The sequence below is a fragment of the Sapajus apella genome, unplaced genomic scaffold (assembly GCF_009761245.1).
Source record: "Sapajus apella isolate SASKATOON/1434 unplaced genomic scaffold, GSC_monkey_1.0 scaffold15, whole genome shotgun sequence".
Lineage (NCBI taxonomy): Eukaryota > Metazoa > Chordata > Mammalia > Primates > Cebidae > Sapajus > Sapajus apella.
The window spans coordinates 32,570,866-32,593,887 of NW_022436955.1; the positions used below are offsets into that span (position 1 = coordinate 32,570,866).

Sequence of the window (23,022 nt, forward strand, 5' to 3'; positions counted from 1 at the left end):
TTAGTCTAATATACGGTGATGGTTTCGATTGTTTTCTGCGGATGCAATGCTCCAGTCTCGGGGTTTGGTTCTGGGTAACGGGATGGGATGCCTCCGGCAAGTGGAACCCACAGGCTGGGAACTGTCCTCATCACTGTATTCACCACACTCTCTGTTAAGAAGGGCATACAGCACTTTGAATAAAAATTATAAAACTTAGTAGGGTGCAGTGGCTCATGCCTGTAATCCCAGAACCAGGAGGCTGAGGTGGGAGGATCACTCGAGCCCAGGAGTTTTGAGACCAGACTGGGCAATAAGCAAGACCCCATCTCTATAAAAAATGATAATAAAAATTTTAAAACTCAAAAGACAAAATGCCAGAAAACTTCAGAATGTGTAAAAGAAATGACTCCTTTATGTATTAAAGAATTCTCATAAAAAAGGAGCATTTCACAAGCAGCCTACAAACATTGAAACAAACAAAAAACTAAAATCCCAACTCATACAAAACACCGTGAACACTCTTCAATTCTGTGAAGTCCTGGGATGGCTGAAGCATCTTTGGTGTTTCAGAAGGAAACCCCAAGCCCCCGAGGGCAGAGATGCCTGAGTTCCATGTGTCCCCCCAGGCTACCACCACCTACACCCGCAGATGGGGATGTAGGAGCAGCACTGGAGAGAAATGGCACTTGCAGCCCAAGACAAATGCATGAAAACTCTCACCTCATCCGCTCACTGATTCTCACCAACTTCTATAAAATGAGGACAAGAACACATTCTCTTAAAGGATCTTGTGGGGATTCGATGAAAATGTACTTTGTAAACAGTAAAGCACTACCTAAATCCACGTTATCACACTGTCAACGGCTTTAGAAAAAAGCAGAGGACAAACACAAGGAGAGAGGTGCTGAGAGGCAGGCAGGGTTCCCTGGGCCTGGTCTGCAATGCCCTCTCCGACGCAGGGAGCTGCTAGAGAGGAAAGCACCTCACTGCCCTGATCTCCATAGTTTCACTCTCCACACCACTTAGGAGGCTGTCCAGGTGCAAGTGAGAAAGAAAGCAATTCACTTAGAAACTTCCATTTCTTTCCTTTATACTCATATTTTGTGTGACTCCTTAGGGCTGCTTTGTTTTTTAATGCAAGGGTCCACAGTACAGAACGTAATTACAAACTCTAGAAACAAGAGCTGCAACAGAACAGAGGTGCTGCCCCACGGTTTTCAGTGGCTTTCCCATCCAGCACACCTGGGGGATCTGACACGTGGTCCCCCAGAGTAACAGGGAAGCCCCAGGGAACAAGGGTCCCCTGTGGAGCACGCACAAATGCCTGCCTGACTCAATATCACTGGACTCAGTGTCCAAGCTCAACAATGCTCTGGGAACTCTACTACAAAGACACGGTACTGCATCACAACTTTTGGGTCATGACTAAGGTCAATTCCAGAGTCATTTTAGCATGTTAAAGAGCCATTTAAAATTAAAAATATATATATTTTTTAAAGCAGCTTTAGGTTTACAGCAAAACTGAGCATGAAGTACAGAGGGTTCCCCTGCATCCCTGGCCTCAGAAACCCAAAGAGAGTGGCCGTTTGTTGCAGTCGTGACCCCCGGACACAGTGTCATCACCCACAGGCCGTATGGTTTGGATGCACATATCCTGACGTGGACCCACGGCTGTGGTATCATGCAGAGTAGCTTCACTGCCCCAGGGCCCCCGTGCTCCTGCTACACATCCCTCCCTCCCTCCCTCTCCGCAGCCCCCGGCATTGCTGATCTTGGTGCATCTCCACAGTTTTGCCCTTTCCTGGATGTCACAGAGTAGGAACCCTACAGGGCGTCGTCTTTGTAGCTGTGCTGCTTTCACTCAGCAGTGTGCAGCTGCCAGCCCAGCGTGCATTTACCGTCCCTCCATGTCGTTCCAGGGCCTGGCAACTCACTTGTTTTTGTAGCATCATAATACTCCGTTGTCTGGATAGACCTTGGGTTACTGATCCATTCACCCCTGCAGGACATCTCGGCTGCTTTCACGTTTTGGCAATTATGAATAAAGCCTTTTTGTGACAGGGAAATAATACAGAACAGAAAATATCCGGGGGCACTGAACACACCATCGTGGAAACAGAGAGTATTATTTTGTGAGCATGTTCCCAGTACGTGGGGTGTTATGAACAGAGAGGTAAACTACTTTTCTCACAACTGGAAGTAGTGGGGACAATTCAAATGCTGCCCTAACTGGTTGAGAGCCCTCAATTTGCGGTCAGATGTATGTTGGTTTCTGAATCTACAAAATACAGAAATAAGGCCAGGTGTAGTGGCTCGCGCCTATAATCCAAGCGGTTTGGGAGGCTGAAATGGGTGGACTGCTTGAGCCCAGGAGTTCAAGACCAGCCTGGGTAACATGATGAAACCCTGACTCTACAAAACAAATTAGCCAGGTTTGCAGCCGGGGCAATAGAGTGAGATGTTGTCTTTAAATAAAATAATTAAGAATTAAAAAAAAAAAAAAAAAAAGAGAAAACGCTGTTCCCAAGCTGCAAGCTGCGAGCTCAGGATAATGTTGATGCCCAGCTTGGCACTCATCAATGACCTTCACAATCCCTGTTGACTGGGAGTGTATTGCCAATATGGCTAAGTTTCTGAAGTTGGTGACATCTGAGGGTACTCCAAGACTGAATGGAAAGAACCTGCTCTCAGGTTCTGAGTTGAGTCCACCTCTTCTCATTCCTCCAAGCCTGCCCTTCTCTGAGGAGCCCTCTCTTCCTCCACCGCTTTCCTTCCTCTCAGAAAGCGGGGTCCCGCCATTTCCAACCCCAGGGTGGCAAAGGGATGGGAAAATGCACTACCGATGTGGGCAGCCAACAGGCGGCAGGCTGTGGGGCCCATGAGAAGTAGCCAGACCCTGACCCAGAGCTAGCAGAGCCCAGCACAGGCTCAGCCATGCTCCATGAGAGGCCACAGCTCAGGAGCATCCCAGGCACACCCCGGTGAGGGCAGCACAGGCCGCCTACCACGTCACACCACACTCAACTGTGCAAAACACCCTCCAACTGCAAAAGGCTGAAGTGTCCACCAGCAGAAGAGCAAATGAGTGCAGGGAAACCACAATGTCGGGGCATGCAGGTGTCCACAGACAGCACGCTGGATGCCAAGAGCCAAACACAAGTGTGTTTGCTGTGGCTTCTGCATGCATGAGGGCCTTGTGCAATTAGGGGCCAGGCAGAAACTCAAGAATCAGGGTAGAGGAAAGGTCCAGGAGGAATCCTGTACCTTCACTGGGTGGTCGCACAGGTACATGTGACATGAACTCTATCACGTGCACCTAAGATTTGTGCCATTTGCTGCACAGATGTTATACCTCAAAGAACAATAAAGAAAAGACTAAGACTGATTGCTGACCACTTCCCCAAATAACTAACCAAGACACACCCGATGCCCCGTGTGCGGCCTGTGGAGGCACTGTGAAGAGCACAGCAGTGAGCTCAGTGCATGCCTTCCCCATGGTCCTGGCATTCCATGGAGGCTCAGATGCGGGGCCGGGCCTGTGTGACAGCCTCACACTACCCCCATTCCCGGAAGAGACCAGTACACCCCAAAGCAGGGGTTGCAATAGGGCCACACAGAGGAGGCTCCAGTTCCTTCCAGCACAGGACCAAATCCACACTAGGGCATCTGTGAGTCCTACAGATCCCAGAGAAGCATGGGAGCACCTCGAGGCCTCTGCATTCAGGGGTCTCTGCCATCCTGAGTCTCGGGTAAGTGGGTTCCCATCTAGCACACAGTAGGCGAGACGCAGATGCTCTCCTTATGAAGGCCATACTGCTCTGATGAAAGCCTGTGCGTGCTGCCTCAGGACCGCTGTAACAGAGCAGCGCGTGATGTCGCATTGGCAGGGAACCTTTAGTTTGCAAAGCCTGTCACACACACAAGTCGAGGTAAGAAGTCTGTGTCTGCACCTCAGCTGAGGACAGAGCACATGGGTGCCCAGGGGCCTGCAAACAGCAAGGACTAAGGCATCACTGACTGTGAGAGGGGACAGTGTCAGTTCTTACAAGCTTGTGTTATGGTTTGACCCAAAGAGTACCTGTGAGTTTCCCCTACAGCCTGTGCTTCTAAAGGGCTAGGAGAAACAGTGGGGCAGGATCCCCAAAAGCTGGTGGCTTGCTGGCCAGACCCCTGTCTGTGCTGAGGCATGTGCCACAGACATGACCATGCACCATACTTCGAGATGCCCTGTGACTCTCTCAGATGGGTCTTTTATTAGCATTTCTAAATTAAGAAGTGAGGGCCAACATCACAGGAAACCTTAGATACTATTCCTGGCAGGTGGTTTGCAAAAGCTTTAGCTGTTAATCTGCTGATCCAGTTTTCAGTCATAGTTTTCTGCCATGTAATCCACAGAACCCAGGCCTCTGGACACTTGTCCAGGACACCTGTGGAGCTCAGAGCCACTGTCTTCATGGGCTACTCAAGACTTGAGGGGCTGAGGCAAGAGCCACATCGACAGCGCCAGAACTGGTGCCTGGCTGGAAGCAGGTGCAGGAGATCAGCCACAGAACACACACGCACCAGGGCACGTGACTGCCTGCACTCCCAAGATCTCATCAGACCAGGTGGGGCATGCCCACAGAACGCACACGCACCAGGGCACGTGACTGCCTGCACCCCAAGATCTCATCAGGCCTGGCGGGGCATGCCCACAGAACGCACATGCACCAGGGCACATGACTGCCTGCACCCCAAGGTCTCATCAGACCTGGCGGGGCATGCCCACAGAACACACATGCACCAGGGCACGTGACTGCCTGCACCCCAAGATCTCATCAGACCTGGTGGGGCATGCCCACAGAACGCACATGCACCAGGGCACGTGACTGCCTGCACCCCAAGATCGTTGTCCGACCTTGGGGGGCAGTGTCCACAGACAGCACGCTGGATTCAAAGACCCAGGAAGGAGTGTGTCTGCTGCCGGCTTCTGCATTCACGATGGCCCCATGGTGCTAGAGCCAGGTAAACACTGAAGGAGGAGGCAGAGGGGTGCAGGAGGAGTCCTACAGCAAGACACTGCCCAGATTTCTCACCATTTCCTCTAAAGTTAAAATCACAATACCGTTTCTTCTGTACTGGTGGGAACCCAGCACTTTAATGAGACACGAGGTTAAAGTGATGCTTTGTAAGAAGTTTAGCCACCTGTGGGCGCCACTCTGACCACGTGGCCATGACCGGGAACACAGGCACTAGGACCCAGCCTGTCCTAAAAGCAGGCCCCACTCTCTGTTTCTAATGTTCTGACTATATGAGAGACGATAAAAGGGTTTCGATACAAGAGTCACATTTTAAAACATGAAGAAATGTCTTTCCATAAGAAAACAACTGCAATCCGGGCACGGTGGCTCACACCTGTCATCCCAGCACTTTGGGAGGCTGAGGCAGGCAGATCGCTTGAGTTCAGGAGTTGGGGATTAGCCTGGGCAACACGGTGAAACCCTGTCTCTCCAAAAAAAATAAAGAAAAAAAGTAGCCAGATGTGGCACACCTGTAGTCCCAGCTACTTGGAAGGCTGAGGTTGGAGGATTGCCTGAACCTGGTAGGCAGAGGCTGCAGTGAGCTGGGCTCACACCGCCTGTACTCCAGCCTGAGCAACAGAGATGCTATCTCAAAAAACAAAAACAAAACCAAAAAAACCCCTGCAAATTATCCTTCTGCTTAATGGTTGAGAAGAAAAAAAAAAAAAAATAACCCTGCACATTAAAATGCCAAAGCCACAGATTAATGCATGAAGCCCCACGCCAAAAGCTCCAGAGGAAATGTCAGAAAGGAGAGCACTTCAGGTGACTTGGAGTCCTCAGCACCACATGACCAAGCAGAGCTGAGCGCTGGGTCTCACTGGACGTGTCATCAGACATTCACTCACAGTTTTCACATTGTTAACTCTACTGCACAATACACGAACATGGTCTAAGCAATTCTAACCATTCGGGCAACGTGCAGCTCTTGCCTCAGTGGAAAACACGCCTGCCCAGGTCACATGGGCAGGGCTGGAGGCAGCTGAGCCATGCAATGCCTGTTCCTCTCCCTCTGTTCACTCTACTGTGTGTAGAATCCCCCTCTGTTGGGACTACAGCTCCTGGGCTGCAAGCACTGGCTGAGAATGAGGGTCCAGCTTCCAATCTCACTGTCCCATAAGTGACAAGCAACACTGTGACCCACCTCCCACGTCACTTGGTGCCACTATCATGCTGACTCCCTATACACCAGGGCCACTGTGTCGCTCTGCCACTCAGGAGCTCCAGGGGCAACAGTGGGTGTGACGCCCCCAGACCCACCGTTACTGTGCCAGGGGGTGGGTACCTCTGCAGCACAGCACGTCCACTCTGCCTGCGTGCTGCCGTGAGTGCCACACTGTGTCCTCCAGGGTGTGGGTCTCTGTTAGTCCCTCCCCTACCAAGCCAGGACAGCCACCTGTTTACAGGGGTGTTAACAAATAATGACTACCTGCAAAATTAAAACAGTGATTTGAAAAGGGCCTGTCAGTAGTACAAATCCTGTAGTTAACACATACTCTGTTTAAAAAAAAGAGTTTTTGCAGAAACAGGTTAAAAAAAAAAAAATCTCTGCTCTTTTCAGCATTTAGAGAATCAGCCAGGCCAAACAATAATTTCCTTCTCGCAACTGAAAGGTCTGGAGAACAAGAAGCCTAATTAGTAACAAGTAAATCACTCAGATGTAAACCCATAATGAAAGCACGTGGGAACCTCCTTTCCCGTCAAAGTTGCAACCCATGGCCTTCACTGGACTTAGGACCCAGGAAGGAATGATGTGTCCATATGCTCCTGACCTGAGTCTCTAAATCCGGGGAGAGATACCCTGGGTAACTGCTGATGGGTGAGCAGTGACCCCCTGCCCCGATCCTCTAAACCAGGGGAGAGTCGTCCTGGGTCATTGCTGATGGGTGAGCGGTGCACATCCAGGACCCTCTAAACCAGGGGAAAGATGTCCTGGGTAACTGCTTATGGGTGAACTGTGCACCCCCCGGATCCCTGTAATTACAGGTTCTCAAGAACACGAGGACCAGAACCCATATTCCACCCAGAAACTTATTCCTGTGATGCCTGCTAGAAGGTCCACTTTTCAGTCCATTATCACAATGAAGAGGAATTTTTGCTATTACGTCAAAATCGTGCGTTAAGCAATAAAAGGACCTAGAGAGGTGTGAATTCCTCCTTGATACAACCAAAGCAGTAAGAGAGGCCCAGGTCTGCTTGAAGGCTTACACTAACAAATCAAAACACAGAGCACTGAGAGCTGGGGAAGCCAGTTGGCAGCACCACACACCACACAGGCTGAATGTGAAAGCTCCACGGTCAGAAAAGCCCATCTGACCCTGAGTGCACCCAGCGTCTGTGAAGTGTCAGGTGTAAAGGTGGCTCTTTTTCAAACCATTTCAGCATTTATTTATAACGGGGTATTATATTTTATGATTTCTACATAGAAAATATTTTCTAACCATAACATTTTACAACAAATTAACAATAGCTAATGTTTTCTTTAAAATTTTTGATGTAAAGTATGAAGAAGAATACAAACATATCCACCATCTGCTCATTTTGCTATTTGCCTTAGAATTTTCACATTGAAAGCTGACATAATGGTTGAAGCCCCTCATATAAGCCCCACCCTGCTCTAGTTCCTTCTCAGTGTAAGCCTGATTTTGATGCTAATCATTCCTATCGGTGCTTTGACATTCATGCTACACATAAGCCTACACCAAGGACTGCTCATGTCTTTGCAGGTAATGTACGGGACGGTTCCTGCCATACCTTTTCCCTCCATGCTGTGCTTTGGGATTTATCTGTGTGGATACAGGCAGTTCTACTGTTCTTGTGACAACTGCAGTGTGCTCTTCATTGTCTGAAAAAAATCCATCCTCCTGTTGACTGACATTTGTTTTTTTCCAACTTTTTGTGAATACAAACAACACTAAAATGAGTATTTGTTTCTTTACAAATCTAAAAATTACAACTAGAAATGGAATTCCAAGAAACTGTAAAATGCTTTGTAAAAACCCGATGAAGTGTCACACTGTACAGTCATTCGCAAACATGTCGTCTTTCACTTCTGATTAGGGAGGATGTCTTCTGTTATTAAGGAAAAAAAAAAAAAAAAAAGGATTTTTTTGGGGGGCGGGGGGATGAAGTCTCCCTCTGTCACCCAGGCTGGAACGCAGTAGTGCCATCTTGGCTCACTGCAACTTCCGCCTCCCGGGTTCAAGGGATTCTCCTGCCTCAGCCTCCCAAGTTGCTGGGATTACAGGTGCTGCCACCATACCCAGCTAACTTTCATATTTTCAGTAGAGACGCGTTTTCACCATGTTGGCCGGGCTTGTCTTGAACTCCTGACTTCAGGCAGTCCACCCGTCTCCACCTCCCAAAGCGCTGGGATTACAGGTGCCCAGTCCTGTTGTAAAACTTTTATCAAGAGATCTTGGCTGGAAAAGGGGAAACAGTACTCTGCACATAATCCTTTTTTTTGTAACAAGATTACACTCTACAAAAAGACAATATACTCGCAGGCAGAGTGCTAGAGAACGGCAGCAGCAACCGGGGTGGTAGGAGCAGCAATTTATCCATGTGCAGTCCCAAACTGGAAAGAAGATGCTAAATAAAGTGAAGACGCTGACCGGAAATTGAGATTGATATTGAAGCTACAGATAAGGTGGAACAAATCAAGGAGCATGTGGAGGAGAAAGAGGGAATCCCCCCACAACAGCAGAGGCTCATCTACAGTGGCAAACAGATGAATGATGAGAAGACAGCAGCTAATTACAGGATTTTAGGTGGTTTAGTCCTCCACCTCGTGTTGGCTCCGAGAGGAGAAGGTGGTCTTAGGCAGTGATGGACCCTCCATTTTACCTCCTTATCCTGTAGCTCATAATGAGGCATCATATATCCTCTCACTCTCTGGGACACCAGAGCCACTGCCCCCACCCCTGGATGCCCAGTAATGTATGTCTACTGGTGGGAGACTATGAGGACCCCAGGATGCAGTATTCCTGGCCCAGAGGGCCCTTGCTGGCTACTGGGTGTTAGTTTGCAGTCCTGTGTGCTTCCCTCTCTTATGGCTGTGTCCCTGGTTGTCAACAAAATATTTCCTGGCCAAAAAAAAAAGAGAGAGAAAGAGAGGAAGACAATGTAATTAACAAATTTCATTTAAATAAAAACTATAAACTCAAGTGCTAACAGGAGGCTGTCCGTTGGCAAAACAAGAGCTCAGAAGAGTCACAACGGCCCAGACAGTTCTGAAACCCCAGAAATCACAAAGAAGATGGACAAGCATGTGCACTGTCCTGAGGAGAGGATCCATAGCTTTTACTCAATTCTCAGAGAGTCCAGACCCCAAAAACGTTTAGTAAGGCACCTTCTCAATTTCCAAACATGGGCAGCGATGTGGGAGTGAGCATCAGCTGACAGAGCCCTGGACTGACACTCCTACCTTCCAAAGCAGACCAAAGACTCACCAACACACCCAAAAAGAACATTTTTAAATATAAATGCCCTCAGAATCCTTTAACATATACCCAGGAAAACATTAATATGCCATAACTCAAGTTATGTGGACTATTTATATGCAATATTAGAAAAGAAATCAAGGTTTCCATGGAGAAAAGCCTGAAGCCCACAGCTTTGTTTCTAAGGTGAATGAGAAAGGTGAGACCAGCTGAGAACACTGGAGCTCTGCTGCAATCATGGAAAGGAGGCACAGTTTGGAAACAATGCCATGGGTCTGTTTCTCTCTGTATTAAATACACCACAGCGTTTTTTCTTTTTAAATTATTCATTAATCAGGCAATCAAACCAAAAGGAAGCAGACAATTTAAGTTGGAACAGGGCACTCTGCAGATGCCCACAGGTTGGAGAGATGAGGCCCCAATGTGAACAGGCCCCACCACGCAGCTTCCCTGCCTTCCAGAAGGCCTGTGTGGGTTGCTGGGCTTGTCACCTTAGCAACGGCTCTAAACATATGTGCAGTGACACCAGCTGATTTCTGAAAGCTGTAAATAGAGGATAATGGCATAAAAAATATTCCAGATTTAAAGTAAGGACCACCCACTGCCTCCTCTCCCACCCCACCCAACCCCTAAATCCTACTGTTAACAATGGGAGCAATGCCACGTATGCCTAATTCATCTGTCTTATCATAGACCTACAAAAGCAAAATGAGGTCCTTGGATTAACACTCTGCACAAACATGAGCACAAACAAAAAGTGGCCAAGAGATGGCAGAGTCCGGCATGGATGGACCAGCCCACAGCAGCCACGGCTCACCTGCAAGAGTGCTGCACCTCCACTGGCCACAGCGGCCACGGCTCACCTGCGGGAGCGCTGCACCTCCACTGGCCACGGCTCACCCATGGGAGTGCTGCACCTCCACTGGCCACGGCTCACCTGCGAGAGCGCTGCACCTCCACTGGCCACGGCTCTGCTTCCCACCCTCCGCCTCACACCACCATGGGCACTTAGTCCCTTCTCTCAGGCCATTCCAGATCTTGGCATCTGGGCCTCAAAGCACAATACAGGTAACGACAGGTACGTCTCTACCAGGAGAGAGAATCAGGTCGACTGCTTGGGCACACGTTCCAGGTGGAACATCAAGAGTTTCTCGTAAAGCTGAGCAACCAGCCCAGGTTCAGGCCTCTAAACTATTTTCTATCTTTGAAGAAAACAGTCCATTTCACCTGAGAGTCGGAAAACATGGAATTTCCCAGGCACGCTGAGGCCCTGGGAAGACAACATTTAATCCAGGATAAACCAGCAACACTCTGGACCAGGTTTGCAAAGAGATGGCCCAACACGAACAAGGCAAAGGGTGGGGAGGGACGGGCAGGGAGAAGCCAGCATGAACTCCCTGCCTGCGCAGCTCTCCCAGCATGCCACGCGCCTGAGCAGGATATGCCTTTTCCTTGTTTCCCCTTCTAGCGTCTTTTTGAAGCATTATATCGAAAACTGCGCGAATACATCCCCAAGTATGAGCTGACATTCTTCAGAGAAAAAACAAACTTGATATTTCATGGTGTAAAAGTCTATTTATGGGTCCTACAGAAATACTTCTCATTATAGCCCTCATTAAAACTAAATACTCCAAGGAAGCACACACTGCATGTTAAAACATGAAAAACGTTATTACAGAAGAACCCAACTTTCGTTCTCTCAGAGTGCCTTTTTGTGATAATTGCCCACCAGGCAAAGAAATGGGGAAAAGGGAAAGAGGAGAATGAGAAGAAGGCTGGTACCTCAGAGCCCAAAGCAGGCATCATTTACATGCTTCATAATCCCGAATTCGGGATGCACAAACTGATAAAAATTATGTACTCATGTCTGTTTGCAAATCTAAGGATTTTTGAGTTTTTGTTGTTGTTGTTATTTGTTTTGGGACAGAGTCTCTCTACTGTCACCCAGGCTGGAGTGCAGTGGCATGATCAGGGCTCACTGTAGCCTCAACCTCCTGAGTAGCTTGGGATTACAGGTGTGCACCACCACGCCCGGCTAATTTTTTGTATTTTTAGTAGAAACGGCATTACTTTCACCATGCTGGTCAGGCTGGTCTCAAACTCCAAACCTCAAGAGTGATCCACCTACCTCAGCCTCCCAAAAGGCTGGGATTATAAGTGTGAGCCACTGCGCTGGGCCTAAGCAGATTTTGTAAAAGCAATACCTGTGTTTCCAAAAAGAGAAAAATTAACATTTAATGATAAGCTCCAACACTTTAATTGCTTTAACTGAATCTGTGGTGAATTATTTCAAAGTAAAAATCAGCTCAGATTTATGTTTTTATGTGTAATCTCTTAAAAGGCAGGGTACACAGATATGTGTACATGCACGAGCAAATGAGAGAGAGAGCCTGGCATCGGCTGGAGGGATGGTGAGGGTGCGTGCAAAACACAGCGCCTCCTCTTGGATTTGCCAGACAATTAACCTCGTTCAGAACCTCACCCCAGTCAGAAAACACAAAGCGGCAATGAACCTGAACTTAGTTATATCCATAGCTTCCACAGACAACTACCTTCACAGACAACGAGTAATAGGTTTATCACAAGTGATTCACAGCTCATGTTTTTCAAGGAGGGGCCTCCAACTAGAAGTCACTGCACAGCATGCGTCATGGCATGCCTCCCACCAGCTGTCCCCGAGTTGCCTGTGTCTGACACAGTTTATGCTTTGCAGGTCGTGAGGCTATGCTCTTCGCTCCCATGAACTAACAGTAGGGGAAACAAAGGCACCTTGGACACTACAGATCATGTGCTGTTTTGGGTATGGGGAATCCACCCACTCACACTCATGGCCAGCTCTGACGCTCTGAACCCAGGGGCACGTCACAGATGCAAATGTCAGTGCAGGCAGCCAGCCTCTCCTCAAGCTGGGCCCCCACACCCCTGCTCCCGACTGAGGCTTTAAGCACAGGACTTCCTGGGCCTGTCTCCTCATCTGTACGCTGGGAGCAATCCCTGGGGTGTGTGCTATGGGAGGAGCACACAGAGCAGTGTATGCTGAGCACATGTGAGCAACCCTGACTCAGGACGGTTTCCCAGCCCCCTAAGTCATGACTAGGGCTTAATGATCCATTTCAGATTACATCTGCACAGTGCTTTACTTTCATATGTTATTTTATTTGGAGCCTCTAAAGAGCCTTAGCTAACAGATGGTATTATTTCCACATCGCAAACAAAGAGAAGGCAGTAGCTGCAACCATCCAAAGACACCCCCTTGCTGTGAGAATGCCTAGCCAGGCCTCCAGGCAGGACCACCAACTCGAGACCCCACCAGGGCCAACATAGGCCACTGCTGTCTGCGCACTCCCAGAAAATATATGTCTGATATAGATTTCACCCTCTTGAGGATGAAATAATCCCATCTGCCAAAATGACCCACGAATAAAGGCTCCTCCTTGTCTAAACGCTGCCTCAGCGTCTGGAGGATAAGCCCACAATGCAAGCATCCAGGAGGACACTCCGGGCCGAGGGGCCCAGGAATAAAGAGGGCCAGAAACAAGGGTGACCTCACGCATGCTGGGAGCTGCCAATGCCTTCAGACTGGGAAGAACAAAGAGCTCCCAGGCAGGAGGGCACAGGAGCACAGTGGAGGGCCAGACGTGGGGCCGGAGGTGGCTGGAGCAGCAACTCCCACCAACAGCAGATGAGGCATGAGACTCTCAACAACCTTCTAAGTCTTCATCTTCAGGAGAACCTCAAACTACGTTTTCCCTAGTTTCATTACTAGACTCCTTGTAGAAAATACCAGTGTAGAAAAAGCACAAACACACCACACAACAGAGGTAGGCGCAGATGGGGCAGGAGGAAAGGCAGGCCAACAGGTGCTCCAGGGAGGCCCAGCCCAGATGATTTCCCAACCATTCCACGGTCTAAACAAGTCCTAACATCTGCGAGCATCCACCAGGAAATGAAAAAGGAAAACTCCCAACATAACCACAAAAAAGACACTGTACAATCTCCAAATTGTAAAGAGAAAAAAAAACATGGAGCAGGAAGAAACATATAAGCCTCCATCCTGGCCCCCTGGCCCCCTGGCAAAAGGAGAGAGAGAAGACACGTCACGACAAATGGAAAGCACATGACAGCACGTAACTCAGTGCCAACCCCCCTGCGACCCCCACCACACTTGGTGCCCCGTTCGGGGAGGCTCTGCCCTTGTGGGTGGATGAACACTGGCTGCTATGAAGGGCTGGGACTGGGAGGCAGTCCTGTCCACACCTCTGTCCTTGCAGCCACAGGAGGACACAGCAACAGGCACGGGGCGCTCCACTGGCGCCAGGCTCTCCGACTTCCAGCTTCCAGAACTGCGAGAAATAAATTTCTGTTCTTTATAAATGAACCCATCTCAGGCATTTTGTTACAGCAGCATAAACAGGCTAAGGGGAAACAGTAAATGGACTAAAATCCACTTAAAAGACAAAGTTTGTCAGACTGGAATGGAAAAAGTAATCCAGCTAGCTCAATGAGCTGAGAGACGTCTAAACCATGAAACTCGGCACACATTTCAGAAAAGACACACCAGGTACATACTATGAACACCAGACTGAGCTGCTCTATCAGTGCTGGGTACAGACGTGAGGGCGGAATGCATTTCAGGAGATAAAGTGTGCCACTATAATATGGCAAAAAGTTCCTTTCACAGGAGAGCTAAGACAGTCCAAACATTTATGCAAATAAGAGAGCCTCCGAGTAAAGAGCAAGAATCAACACAACAGGCCAGACACAGTGGCTCATGCCTGTAACCCCAGCACATTCAGAGGCCAAGGCAGGCAATCACTTGAGGTGAGGTGAGAGACCAGCCTAGTCGACATGGTATCACCCCGCCTCTACTTAACAATACAAAAAAACATTAGCCAGGCATGGTGGCAGGCGCTTGGAATCCCAGCTACTTGGAAGGCTGAGGCAGGAAAATTCCTTGAACCTGGGAGGCGGGGGCTGCAGTGAACCGAGATCATACCAGTGCACTCCAGCCTGGGACACAGAGGGAGACCCCGACTCCAAAAAAACAAAAGAACCAACAGAAAATGAGCCTCAACCATGGAGCAAACATTAAAGTGCCTTTCAGTGAAGAACAGACCACGGAGATAACCCCAACCAAAGCTACAAGACAGAAGACTCAAAAGCAATGCCAAGCTTGAGCTAACACGCACATATAAAATAATCCAATAATCACGCAGTCACCATTTTTCAAGATCACAGGGAACAGTCATCAAAACTTGACCACACATACAACTACAGAGGAAGCCTAAAAACTGTGACAGGGTCACCTTCGGAAGTGACAATGCAACTCAGACAGGAGGAAGAGTGACTCGAAAACATGACCCCGAATCTGGGAATTAGAAATGCATTTTTAAGTATGAGAGAGGAGGGGAAACCAGAGAAATATGCAAAATTGGAAATGACAGAGATGCGATACAGCAAACCAGGAGATGCAGGTAAAGTGTTCTTACAGGGAAATGTATTTATATTCATTGCTGGAAGGCATCCCAATAAAGAGGTTCTAAAAATTAGAACATAACCAAAAGAATAGAAAACATGAGAAATGGAAGAACACAAACTAAACAAAAAGCAAACATATAACAGAGGTTAAACAAAATGAAAGGTGAGTTTTGTTTTAAATAAGCAGAGAACAAGCTAAATGACACTACAGGAAAACAACAAGACAAAACAGGAAGGAGCCAACTTTCTGCAAAGCCAATGGCCCGATCCCCATGGCTGGTCAGCAGCAGGAGAAGCAGCTCTGCTGGGTGAAAGGCCAGTTATAGGGGATGACTGGGCACACATGGGCTGAGCTCAAGCTGGAGTGAGGCACTAGGCCTGTGGGGGTGTCTCTCCTTGGCCTGGGCTTTGGAGGAAACGAAGAAGCTTGCCAAAAAGGAAATCTGAATGAAGAAACACTGCCACAGCAGCACCTGCATGCATGCTTCTTTATATCTCTGGAAGCGGAGCCTCAACAAGCTGACACAGAAGCCTACCTGTTGCATGCACGTGCGTGTATGTGTGTGTACGTGAACATGTACACATAAAAAAAAATCTGTTCTCCAGGTCGCAAAAAAAATGTGATTATTTTACATTGTATTTCTCCTTATTGGTTTTTCCTAATTTTCTAAAATGTTGAGTATTGCGCTTCAGTAATAAAGGTTACTTTTTTAAAAAGAATAAAAAGAGGTCAGAAACATCTCCAACATTAGGAAAAATGTATTCAGTTTTTCACCAGTAAGAATGGTGTCAGTCAGCTGCAGGTGTTTCTCAGAATGTCCTTCATCAGACTGAGGAAACTCCTGTTCTTACTTTCCTTATGAATGGATATGGAATTTTGTTATTTTGAGACAGCATCTCACCCGGTCACCCAGGCTGGAGTGAAACGGCATGATCTTGACTCACTGCAGCCTCTACCTCCTGAGCTCAACTGATCCTTCCACCTCAGCCTCCAGAGTAGCTGGGACTACCAGCATGCCACCACACTCAGCTCATTTCCATACTTTTATAGAGATGGGGCATTTCACCACGTTGCCCAGGCTGGTCTGCAACTCCTGGACTAAAGCAGTTCTCCTACCGTGGCTTCCCAAAATACTGGGCTTACAGGCCTGAGCCACCTTGTCTGGCCTCAAATTCCGTTTTGTTTTTTGTTTTTTTTTCTCCTTTTTAAATAAGACGGAGTTTCACTCTTGTTGCCCAGGCTGAAGTGCAATGGCACCATCTCAGCTCACTGTAACCTCCGCCTTCCAGGTTCAAGCGATTCTCCTACCTCAGCTTCCTGAGTAGATGGGATTACAGGCTCAAATATCATTTAAAATCAAAAACCTTCATAGATGATCTTATGACATTTCTTTTCTATTATTCTTTTTTATTATGGTACAGTACATTGATTTTTAATGCTAAACCAAATTTGAGCTTCTGAGATAAACCCCACTCAATCATGAGGTATTATCATTTACAGATGCTATAATTTAATTTACATCTGTATTAATGTGGGTATTTCTCTAATTCTGGAATCAAGGTGTCCCTGGCTCATAGAAAGACTGGGCAGTATACACTCCTCTGTTGTGAAAGGGCTTCTATATAAGTGAGTTTACTTATTCTTCAAACGGATGGTACAAATAACCAAGTCAGCCATCTGGGATTGAAGGTTTGTTTGTGGGAAGGGCATTACCTAAAAATTCAATCTCTTTAAAAGATACAGGGCTATTTAAGCTACCTATTTCTTCTTGAGTAAGCTGATGTAGTTGGCATGTTTTAAAGAATGCGTCTATGTTATCTAACTTGTCTCATATATGGGCATACAGTTGTTAACAGAACTCTCTTCCTGTCCTGTGAATGGCTACAGATCACAGCAATGCCCCTTTTCTCATGTGCATGTCAATAGACTGAAAATCTGTTGCTTCTTTTTTCTCCTGATCGTTTGGCTAAAGGGCTACCAGTTTTAATGTCTTTAAAAAAAAAAAAAAAAAATCCGGTTGGGTGCGGTGGCTCATGCCTGCATTCCCAGCACTTGGGGAGGCCAAGGCAGGCAGATCACTTAAGGTCAGGAGTTGGAGAGCAGCCTGGTGAACATGGTGAAACCCTGCCTCTACTAAAAATACAAAAATTAGCCGGGGGTGGTGGCGCATGCCTGTAATCCCAGCTACTTGGGAGGCTGAGGCAGGAGAACGGCTTGAGGCGAAGGTTGCGGTGAGCCGAGATCGAACCATTGCGCTCCAGAATGGGCGACCGAGTAAGACTCGGTCTCCCAAAGAAAACAAGTTTTGTTTTATTGACTTTTTTTTCCCCAACTGCTTTTTAATAAAATTATCATATTAACAGATGGGGGAAGAAAGCAATGGACGCAATTCTGCTCCATTCCCGTTAAAGGCTCTCAGGAGAGTGGGCGTGGTGATTCATGCCTGTAATCCGAGCACTTTGGGAGGGTGAGGTGAGCAGATCACCAGAGGTCTCGAGTTCAAGGCCAGCATGACCAACATGGAGAAAACCCATCTCTACAAAAACTACAAAATTAGCTGAGTGTGGTTGCACATACCTGTAATCCCAGCTACTCGGGAGGCTGAGGCAGGAGAATCACTTGAACCCGGGAGGTGCAGGTTGTGCCAAGATCGAGCCACTACTGCACTCCAGCCTGGGCAACAAGAGCAAAACTCCAAATCAACAACAAAAACAACAAAAAGATTCTCAGGAAACTGCCGACCAGATAAAAGGAATCTACTGAAACACAACAGGCAACATATTTAATTGAAGAACTTAACTCTTCCCCTAAGATTCTGAAAACGGCAATAATTTCCACTCTCAACACTTAAATTAAGTGTTGTACTAGAATTCCTAAACATAATTCCTTAAAAAAAGAAAGGAAAACTGTCCATTCACAGATGGCACAAACGTCTATATAGAAAATCCTGTGAAATTTCTGTTTTGAATAACTAAACAAATCTGCAAGACCTAAGGTCAGTATTTTAAAAAATCAATTGTGTTTCTGTGGACCGGCAACAAACCATAGGAAACTAAAGTTTAAAAAAATTCAATAGGATTAAAAAAATTACAAGGATAAAATATATGCAAGACCACTCGAAATAAAAAGAAGGCTCCATACTAAGATGCTGATTCTCTCCAAATTGATCTAAAGATTCAAAACAATCTCAATCAAAAATCCCAGCTGACTTTTTATAAATAGAAATTGACAAGCTGATTCTGAAAAATGCAAAGGACCCAGTAGAACCCAGCACTGTAGAAAAAGAGCCAAGAGGCCGGGCACGGTGGCTCAAGCCTGTAATCCCAGCACTTTGGGAGGCCGAGGCGGGTGGATCACGAGGTCAAGAGATCGAGACCATCTTGGTCAACACGGCGAAACCCCGTCTCTACTAAAAATACAAAAAATTAGCTGGGCATGGTGGCGCGTGCCTGTAATCCCAGCTACTCAGGAGGCTGAGGCAGGAGAATTGCCTGAACCCAGGAGGCGGAGGTTGCGGTGAGCCGAGATCGCGCCATTGCACTCCAGCCTGGGTAACAAGAGCGAAACTCCGTCCCAAAAAAAAAAAAAAAAAAGAAAAGAAAAAAAAGAAAAAGAGCCAAGAAGACAGATGAAAATTACTGATTACTGATTTCAAGACATAACATGACACTACAGTCATCACTGCCAGGCGCAGTGGCTCACACTTGTAATCCCAGCACTTTGGGACATCAAGGCAGGTGGGTCACCTGAGGGTTAGGAGTCCAAGGCCGGCCTGGCCAACATGGCGAAACCTCATCTCTACTAAAAATACAATAATTAGTCGGATGTGGTGGCAGATGCCTGTAATCCCAGCTGCTTGGAAGCCTGAGGCAGGAGAATCACTTGAGCCTGGGAGGCAGAGGTTGCAGTGAGTCTAGATGGCACCACTGCACTCCAGCCTGGGAAACAGAGTAAAATCGTCTCAAAAAAAAAAATTTTTTTTTTTAAATAGTAACTATAGTAATCAAGACAGTGTGGTATTAGCAAAAGAATAAATAGAACAATGGAACAGAAATGACCAAAAATAGACCCAAACAAATATAGTCAGCCAATTTCTTAACAAAGGTAAAGCAACTGAATGGGAAAAGAAGCTTTTCAACAAATGATGCAGGAAACTGGATATCTTTATGCAAAAAAAATGACAACAAAAACCTCTAACCTTACCTTATGCCATACACCAAAAATTACCTAATAATTGAAGTAAATATGAGTGAAAACTATGTAACTTCTAGAAGAAAACATGAGAGAAAATCTCTACAACACTGGGTTACAGATAAAAAAGCATAAAGTACCCAAGAGAAAGCTACTAAGTTGGATTTCATCAAACTGAAAACTTTAGCTGTTCAAAAGACACTATTAAGAAAATAAAAATAAAGTCAGGCGCAGTGGCTCACGCCTGTAATCCCAGCACTTTGTGGGGCAGAGGTGGGTGGATCACAAGGTCAAGAGATGGAGACCATCCTGGCCAACATGGTGAAATCTCATCTCTAAAATAATAATAATTTTTAAAAAAAGAAAAGAAAAATACATGCCGAATACTGGTTTTTAAAAAAATTCAAACAACATAGAGCTGGTAAAGGACCTGTGTCTAGAATCTATAAACAACTCTCAAAAATCACCAGACAACCCGATTTTGAGAAATGAACAAATGGCAGATGTGAAGGTAAAGACAGGTGCTTCAGCAAAGCAGATACATGGACAATCCCTTCCCCTCACCAAAAAAGCCACTTGAAAACACAAGCAACATCATTTGTCATTAAGGCAATGGAAATTAAAACCACAATCCGCTAGAATGGCTAAAATGGAGAATATGGATTATACCACATAGCGGTGAGGACAGAGCAAATGGAATTCCCATTCCCTGCTGGTGGGAAGACAAAACTGTGTGGTCATTCTGAAAGGAGTCTGGCAGGTTCTTAAAAAGTTAAACATTCATCTAACATATGACCCAGAAACCCAGGCCCAGGAATTTAACAGAGAAAAAGTACACCACACATCCACTGGATGCTTTGCATGCATCTACTCAAAATAGCTTGACTCCCAATCGCTAAAAATAGGAAACCATGTACACATCTACAAACCGCTTATTGAATAAACATATGACATATTTACCTCCCAAAAAACCTACTCAGAAAACTACTGACATACACCACACAACACAGATGAATCTCAAAAGGAAGATGAAACACACTGGACACAAGACTCTACACTCGATGATTCCATGCATACTAAGTTCTGGAAAAACAAAACCTATAGTGACTGAAAGCGCATTAGCATCCTGGGTCCAGGAAACGGGGGAAAGTGCTGCACAAAGGAAAAGGGGAACTTTTTTGAGGCGATGGAAATACTCTGTATCGTGACTGTGATGGGGGAAGGAGACTGTTCCAACAAATTTGTTAAAACTCTCCCATTTGTAGTCATGAGCTACATGATGCTTCGGTCAACAGGCCACACTCATCACGGGGGAATGTGGCACCATAAAAGCATCACTAAGCGGAAGTGGTCCCAGGGCATAAACACTTTGCACTGTGTTGCGATTTCTTTACACGATTCAGCACAGTGACTCAGCAACAGGATCTATCATGTAGCTTACGTGTGTGGGAGGCTCTGCCTTCTAGGTCTGTGTACACGCACTATGTGACGCTCACAGGACAAGACCACCTAACAGTGCATTTCTCAGGCTGCATCCCCTGACTGCTATTAAAATCAGTGCATTCCACAGTATTTAAAAATTGTACCTCAAAAAAGCTCTAAGAGAGAGTGCAAGAGAGCGGACGGTGGCAGGCACAGTAAGAGCACCGTTGAGAAGAAGAGCAGAGGCGGAGGCAGCTGGTGGTGGGCGTGAGCAAGGGGTTCCATGGCCAGGAATGAAATCAAATACTGATCACTCCACACCCACACGACACCAAACACACCTGGAAAAGCAGAACAAATTCCTGGAGGAATGGCATCCATGGCCCTAGGGAAGGAAGACCAGATTCCCACGGGAGCAGGAAGAGGCTGTCCTTGACGCTGAGCAGGCAGCCCTTCTAGGATGGCCTCGAGGGCTCGGGCAATGGAGGTACACAGGAGGCTGACTTTACCCCACACCCTTCACTACCTCTTCAAACCACTCCAGGCATTCATTACCCACTAAACCAAATAACTGATTCCCATCTCATAAATATATGTATTCAAAGAAAATCCTAGCAAACTGTTTAAAGAAAACACTGGATACAGACTCTCTGACATGTCTGTAAGTTAAGGCATGGAGAAGAAGCTCCTCTCTGTGCTTGGCATTAAGGCAATGCTGCTGTGGGCGCTGTGGACACAGGTCCTGCGTCCCATGCACAGGATCCTGTTATGCTACACTGCATGCAATTCCACAGACATAAAATGACCAGGATGGCAGACCCACAGAAAGCAGAGCCTGGAGGAGGGACAAGGAGTGATGATTAAAGGTCCAAGTTTCTTTCTGAGGTGACAGAAATGTTCTAGAACTGACAGTCATGGTGGTTGAACAGACCTGTGAATACACTAACAACCCCTGAACTGTACGCTTTAACTGGGTAAACTTAGAGTGTGTCAATTCTCTAAATAAAGCTGATATTATCTCTTTTTTGGAGACAGAGTCTCAGCTGTCAGCCTGGATGGAAGGCAGTGGCGAGATCTTGGCTCACTGCAATCTCTGCCTCCCAGGTTCAAGCAATTCTCCTGTCTCAGTCTCTCGAGTGGCTGGGATGACAGGAACATGCCACCAGGCACAGCTAATTTTTGTAGGGATGGGGTTTCACCACGTTGGTCAGACTGATTCCTGTAATCAAGTGATCCGCCCACCTCAGCCTCCCAAATGCTAGGACCACAGGCCTGAGCCACCGCATCTGGCTGCTATTTTTCTTTGAAAAGCATGAGACACATTTCCCTAGGGATGGAGTGCTGGACATGACATGAGACTTGTCCCAAGCACTGGACATGGTGGCCACATGTACACTGTGCTTGCTACACAGGAGGTGCAGAGCCCTGGGGGAACGCGAGTCAGAAGCCAGAGGCCCATGACCGGCAATGTCTCAGGCAGCCAACAAGACAGCTGAGCAGAAGCTACAGTGAAGCCCCCCGGGTCTCAGAGCCCCCGGAAAAAGCTGAGCAGAAGTCACAGTGAAGCCCATCCCCTGCTCTCGGTTCAATGGCAGCAGGGCACTCGCTGATGCTGGGCACAGAGGGAGGTCAGGGCAGATCTTCAAGGGTCACACCCACGATTTCGCAGCAGAGCTTCTGGCAAACTCAGTAAAGTGAGAAGACCTTGCCCCACAAGAGTGAGGCCTGGGTCAGGGCCACTTCCTCTCAGCTCCACCCTTGACCTCACACACACTGTGGCTGACCTTTGAGAGGTAAAAGCTCTGTCCACTCTACTCACTGGCACCAAAGTGTTCAGCACCTGGCCCTTGTCCACCAAATGCACCAGTTTGCCTCTAGAAGCCTCGGCTGGGTGGGTCCCGCTTGCCTTTGAGAATGTGTGTGGTCGGCCAGGCAGATTCCTGAGTGCATCTCCTATGTGCTGCCTGCCCTCCTTCAGGATGACCACACGGGCCCCCAAGCCGGGCCCACACCTGCTTCGCCAGCGACTTGTCTTTTCCTCCTCTTTTCTCTCCCTGCTTCTTCTACTTCACGGTATGCTTAAGCAAAGGGGGTCACTACAACAAAATTATTTTAAAACAAATATACTTGAGAAAAGTTTATGGAAAACATAAAACATTGAATATTTATCTACTAACCTTACAGGATTCATTTACTTCATCCTAACACTGATGTAAAATTGTAACACAAGAGAAAGTAGGGCTGGGCGCAGTGGCTCACACCTGTAATCTCAGCACTTTAGGAGGATGAAGAGGGCAGATCACAAGGTCAGCAGTTCAAGAAGAGACCAGCCTGGCCAATATGGTGAAACCCTGTTTCTACCAAAAATACAAAAATTAGCCAGAGTGGTGGTGGGCGCCTGTAATCCCAGCTATTCGGGAGGCTGAGGCAGAGGTTGCAGTGAGCC

At 47.1% G+C, this 23,022-nt stretch overlaps 1 protein-coding gene and 1 pseudogene across 9 annotated transcripts in view; one reads left to right on the forward strand and one right to left on the reverse strand.

Annotated features, from left to right (window-relative positions):
* Positions 1–23,022, reverse strand: part of ANKRD11 (ankyrin repeat domain 11) — a 221,437-nt gene that overhangs the window by 63,386 nt on the left and 135,029 nt on the right. The window lies entirely within an intron of this gene.
* LOC116555782 lies at positions 8,631–9,153 on the forward strand (annotated as a pseudogene). Its single transcript, XR_004270674.1, has one exon. The product of XR_004270674.1 is annotated as an NEDD8 pseudogene (transcript).